Consider the following 6,000-nt stretch of genomic DNA (forward strand, 5'->3'; position numbering starts at 1 on the left):
CATTTCTAATCACTTGCAAAATATAATGTTAGGCACAAGATCGTTACTGCCTACCACCCACAAATAAACGGTCAAGCGGAAGTATCCAATCGAGAAATCAAATCTATTCTGGAGAAAGTTATCAATGCAACGCGGAAGGACTGGGCGCAGAGGCTGGATGAAGCGCTCTGGGCCTACAGGTACGTCTTCATACTCTATTCTATTTGGAAAAGCTCGTCGCTTACCTTTAGAGTTGGAGCACAAGGCGTTTTGGGCAGTTAAGAAGCTAAACATGAACTTGGACGCTGCGGGCGCTCAACACAAACTTTAGCTCAATGAGCTCGAGGAGTGGCGATTGAACGCGTACGAGAACAATAAGCTATACAAAGAGAAGACAAAGCGTTGGCATGACCAACGCATCAGTAAGAAAGAACTTGTTGTTGGCCAAAAAGTTCTGTTGTTCAATCCACGTCTGCGTTTGTTTCCAGGAAAGTTAAATCCATGTGGTCGGGACCCTTTATCATTAAGACAATCTTTCCATATGGAGCAATGAAATTAACACGAGAGGATGACACCAACGCATTCAAAGTAAATGGCCAAAGAGTAAAGCCGTACTTTAAAGATGGACTGGAACGTCAAAAGTCATCTCTCGCACTACGGAAGCCAGCTGAGGCCCACGTCGAAGCATCCCTGCGTTTGTATCGCCATATATTCCAGGGACGCTTCCTCTATCCTTTTCTTTTTGCATTCTGTATTTTATAATGTGTTTGAGTTTGTTGGTTTGTTTGTTTGCCTATGTTTTCAAGATTGATTGTTTCTACCCTCATAAATTAGAAATATTACTTGTTTTCTTTTTTAAAAAGTTGTGTATAATCGAGTTGGGAATAACAGACGTGTTAGACTCAAGTCTAACACATGGCCCAGTTGAAGGGACGCGTCTCGAGAATACAAAAGCACTCGAGTACTTAGAGACCCAAGACGTCCCTTCAGCTTCACATTTATTACAGACATCAGGCACCACCTAACGTCAGCCCACTAACCCTTCTCAGCCTATAAAACGATCAAACGGTTCATTTTTTTTCTCTTCCTCATTTCCCTCTCGAGCTCTCTGAAACCAAAAAGAAAAAACCCTAGCCTCTCCATTTCCCTCACCTCTAATCTACTTAAGCTTATCTTCGGCCACAATGTCGTCTGCATCAGATAGTCAGAACCAGACCATAAGCTTTGGGAATGACTCGCCGGTAAGTTCCTACTCTTCCTCGTCTGTTTCGCTTTCTTCTCCCCTGAGCCATAAAAAAACCTTCAAACCTTCTATCCAATCTAAACCCACGTACGACGGAGCAATCTCCTCCTCCTCCCAACGGTCGTCAAAGCCCACCACAACACCCACAAAACTCCCTTCCAAAACCTTCAAAGCCATCGCTACTCTTCCGGTCAAGACCCCTCAACCAAAACCCAAAACTACCCATAAGTCAAAGCCCAAAACACCTTCGAAACCGAGGCAGCGTCTGTCATCCACGGCTACCACTAATCCTTACACCACACCATTCATTCCTAACATAACTCCAATGGGTTCAACGCATGACCGACTTCCAGCCTACCTTCACAACGCCCTATCTCCAGCCATGTGTCCACCACCTCCACTTTTAATCCAACCCTTAGCAACTATCTACCCTGTCGACTTAGACGCATCTAGCCAACCACTGTATTCGCCCATCGTCATATCCTCCCCTGGGATGCCTCATACCCAGTGGGCACCTCTCCATTTACTCCACCCATACCCCCCTCTGACAGTCCTGCATTAGAGCGCATCCCTGAAGAGCTGGCTGAATTGGCTCGATTGGATGAGTAAGAAGTATTTAGAGCCATTTTGGCTAGCCTCAATCAAGGCCAAGAGAAAAATCAAGTGATGCGTTCTGACCCAACTAACGCATCACTTGAGTTGGACGAAGCGAAGCGATACGCTATGAAGCTAGAGGCAGAATTAGAAGAAGAAGATAAAGAAGAAGATGGGAGAATTGCCCCAGACGCGTCTCAATCACGCCAAACCAACGTGAATGAAGGGCCTTTAAAATCAAAGAGAGTGACAAGGAAAAGGAAATTAATATTGGAGGAAGAAGATGAACAATCAGCATCCGGTTCTGAGGATGCAACGCATGGGAGTTGCTCAAGGCACGACGCACTAGAGAAGGACTTGGAAAGCTGCCAGCCCGCAAGACAAGGGCGAAGAAAAACGACTCTCCAAAGGGAATTGGAGAATGAATTGAGAGAACTAGCAGGGGAAGCCAAAGAGCACGCGACAGGAAAACGCAAGGTAACTGACGCGTTACCTAAGAAGACCTCGGGAAGAAAGCATAAATTCCGTGATATACTTGGAAAAGGACTTCTTTCCCGAGTGCCACCCACTGCCTATATACATAACAGAAACAATAAATACATTGGGGTGGAGTCAATTCTGCGTTGGGCACACATGTATTTGGCCCAACCTTGTCTGCATGTTCTACAACAACGAGTTTGACATGGAGAAAAACACAGCCTTTGTTGATAGGGTATTAGTGCGCTTTTCAACCGACAAGATCAACGAAGTGTTCAACATTGATAGTAATCCAAACGCGGAAGGTAATCACATCTTGGAACGGCCAACGCCAAGTAAATTGGAAGATGCATTAAGGACGGTAGCCAAACCTGGAAGCAAGTGGCAAACATCTAGAAACGGAGCAAATATGCTAGCCTCCAGGAACTTAACTCCAGACGTGAACCTATGGTACTACCTGATCAAAAGAAGCATCATGGCTACAACGCATGATGAAACACTGTCAAAGGAACGCGTCCTGGCTATCTATTGCATCATACAATGCATCCTTTAGACGTTGGAAGAATAATAAGGGGTCAGATCAAGGCCATCAAGACCAAACCACGAGGACAACTATACTTTCCATGGTTGATCTGTGCATTGTGTGAACGCGGGGCATCCCTCTGAGGGATGATCATGAAAAGATCGATGGTTTGATAGATATCAAGTTAGTAAGGCGTCTACTTCGTGGTTCGCCACATCAACCTACCTTACCTGCCAAATAAGTGGCAGCCAAACCTTGATCATCCAAACGTGCCCCCAAAGAAGACACGTCCAGATTGTTGAACACAGCGATGAAGCTTCAGAGCATAAAGAGTATGAAGTAGAGCTTGAACTTATGAAAGAAGAAGCACGCCCAAACCTCAACCTTACTATCCATGACTCACCATTAGCCCCACCAGAAGGGAGTCTTGATCAAACGCACCACCTAGAACTAACTCATATGGATCAAAACATCCCTTATTCTCTTTCTTCGCCCCCACCAAGTCCAATTCCCAAATTTGTGCCTCCTCCAATAATCTTTGAACCAACTGGGTTAGGATTGAGCAACGCAGCAAATTTTGAAGACCCAGTTGGAAAAAGTGAAGAACCAACACCACCTCAACGCATCACTGATTTGGAAGAGTTAAAAACTTTTATCAGTGATTAGCTAAGACCATTGGTCGCGTCCATCGAAGAATCTTCAGCAACAGAATCGGGTTCTAAGGGATTATCTAAGGCAGAAAACAAGACGAATGAAAGATCAATTCGTTTACCCGACGTAGTACATCAATCAGATCTTGGTTGGAATGTTTGCTCTAGCCCCACTGCCTCCCCATCTTAGAAACCCTTTGCGCTTTATGGATGAAGACCCTAGAGAATAACGCAGAAATGACACGCCAACACAATAGAGTTTTGGGGTGTTGGGTTAATTTTGTATTTTGATTTAATTGATGTTCTTTTGTATTTGCTTGACTTTGTTTGTTTGCTTCATGTGAATCTATGAAAATGAGAAATTCCTATCATTTTATTCCTTGCGTTTGACCTTAGCATACTTTATTTTTGTTCTTTAGATATTTTCTAAGTCTTGTGCATTGCTTGACCTCAATGATATCAACGATATTAAATCTATAAGTATAGAGTAGGCGTTAGGAAAATCAACAAGGCCTGAACTTCTCTAAAAAGACTAAGTTTACTTTCTAACACGTGCAAGCTTCAAGTCTTAAACTCCTTTCAGACTCTCAAAGTCTTTTTGAAATTTTGTTTCTCTTTTAACAATGAGGATTTAGCTCGTCTCCAAATTTGGGATGAGTATAGCTCATCTCCAAATTTAGGATGAGAAAAATCCAAGTTAAGACTCATCAAACGAGTACATCATAAAGAAAAGGGAACAAAATAAGAAAAATGTTAAATGCAACTCCTCTGTCATTACTTCAAAAGAAAAACCTTAAAATGGCATAAGTTAAGTTGAAAAAGGAACTTAGTCGTAGTTGGATGCTCGCATGAGACCCGTGGGGGCAAGCCAAAACGAAGTTAAGTCTCCTAGACCAACGCGTCCCATAGAACTCCTCTATCTAGTCTAAAGAAAATATATCTTGAAACGCATAAATATTAGATATGAGTTTAGTTGTGAAGGGTTCTCACCCGTAGTTGGATGCTCGCATGACACCCGTGGGGGCAAGCCAAAACGAAAGTGGAATACCTGGAACAATGCATGGGTAAGTGAATTCATAATTTTTTTTTCTTTTTATCCGGCATTTATCTTAAAAAGAACATCTAACGCATTGCTGGTTTAGAAAAAGCGAGAATGTTTTGAGAAACAAAAGGAGTTGTTGATAAAAGGCCTGTTGCATCTAAAAATGAACATTAGTCCATTTTAGAAAAGAGTCAATATGAGTTGCATTTTCCAAACTCTTGTCTCAAACTTATGACTGAATATGATGAGAGGCGAACTCTGTACACCTGAGACAAATGAGATAACAAAGAATTATTTTGGAATGTGTAACCCGTTTGGATGGATGATATAAATTGCTCACAATGATGCGATATTACGTCTAATTATGCATTAATTATGGATGTTCATGTAGTATGCCATGCGTTATCACAAGTTTCCTTACAATGGAACCAAGTGTAATTCCACCACAAGTTTCTCGATGTGATCCGAGGTCGAACACGGGGACTAGTTTAGGTTATTGCGGTACGTTCATGATACCTGCGACCAAGTTTTCAATCTTTAAAAGTGTGTTTGTACAAGTATATAAATTGCAATAAAATAAAGAAAAGCAGTGAAGATGCGATAAAAAACATAAAAAAGATAGTAAACCTAAACTAGATGATACAAGATACAGACTACATGTACAAAATGCTGGGATTAAGGCTGGCTGTGAAAGTTATGCAAAGACATGGGATGCGGCGATAAGTCTTATGAACAGAATAGAAAGAGAAAGATAAATAATATAAACAACGCAAGTTCTTAATTGGATTGAAGGTACAAATACTATTTCGCTCTTCTCATGGCGTACACCTCTCAGTAATCGGCCGCGCTCCCACATGTCTATGGTGAAACAAAAACTGACATAATGAACGCAAGGTTGCTTCCATGTCTGGAAGTACTACTCACTTTAGTTAACGCATTCTTCTGACCTTCGCTCGATAGATCAGAACGACACTTTCACTTTTGCTCTCATAGGTGAAGATGTCGTCTAGCATGCTTTAGCTAAATGTATTTTATATCTTTTATACAGATTAAATTCTTAGTGATTCATATTGCTCATCAGAGGATTAAGAAGATATCATGGAGAAAGTGATTGGTGGGTGGACGGAAATAGACAGAAAATGGTAAATGGAATTTATCGAAACATTTAATATTTCTACTAAGCGTTTGATACATGGTGTGTGAATGAAGAGATAAAGAAAACATGAATTACACAATGAAAGAAAGATAGAACAGATACAAATAATTCCAATGTCTTGACACAGATTCGATGGAGATCTGCTTGCTGGATAGGATGGATTTAATGGTGGGAAGAGCTTCCTTCTCAGGCTTGATCTACCGGTAGTAAGGATCTTTGTATAGAGCTTCCGATCGGGTGTTTGGCAGGTTGGATCTGAGATTCACCTCTCTGTCTTATCTCGTCTTATTCTCGGATTTCTTCTCTTAAACACTCAGCTCAGTCTTCTCTCTACAA

The sequence above is a fragment of the Benincasa hispida genome, chromosome 3 (genome assembly GCF_009727055.1).
Source record: "Benincasa hispida cultivar B227 chromosome 3, ASM972705v1, whole genome shotgun sequence".
NCBI classification, from domain to species: domain Eukaryota; kingdom Viridiplantae; phylum Streptophyta; class Magnoliopsida; order Cucurbitales; family Cucurbitaceae; genus Benincasa; species Benincasa hispida.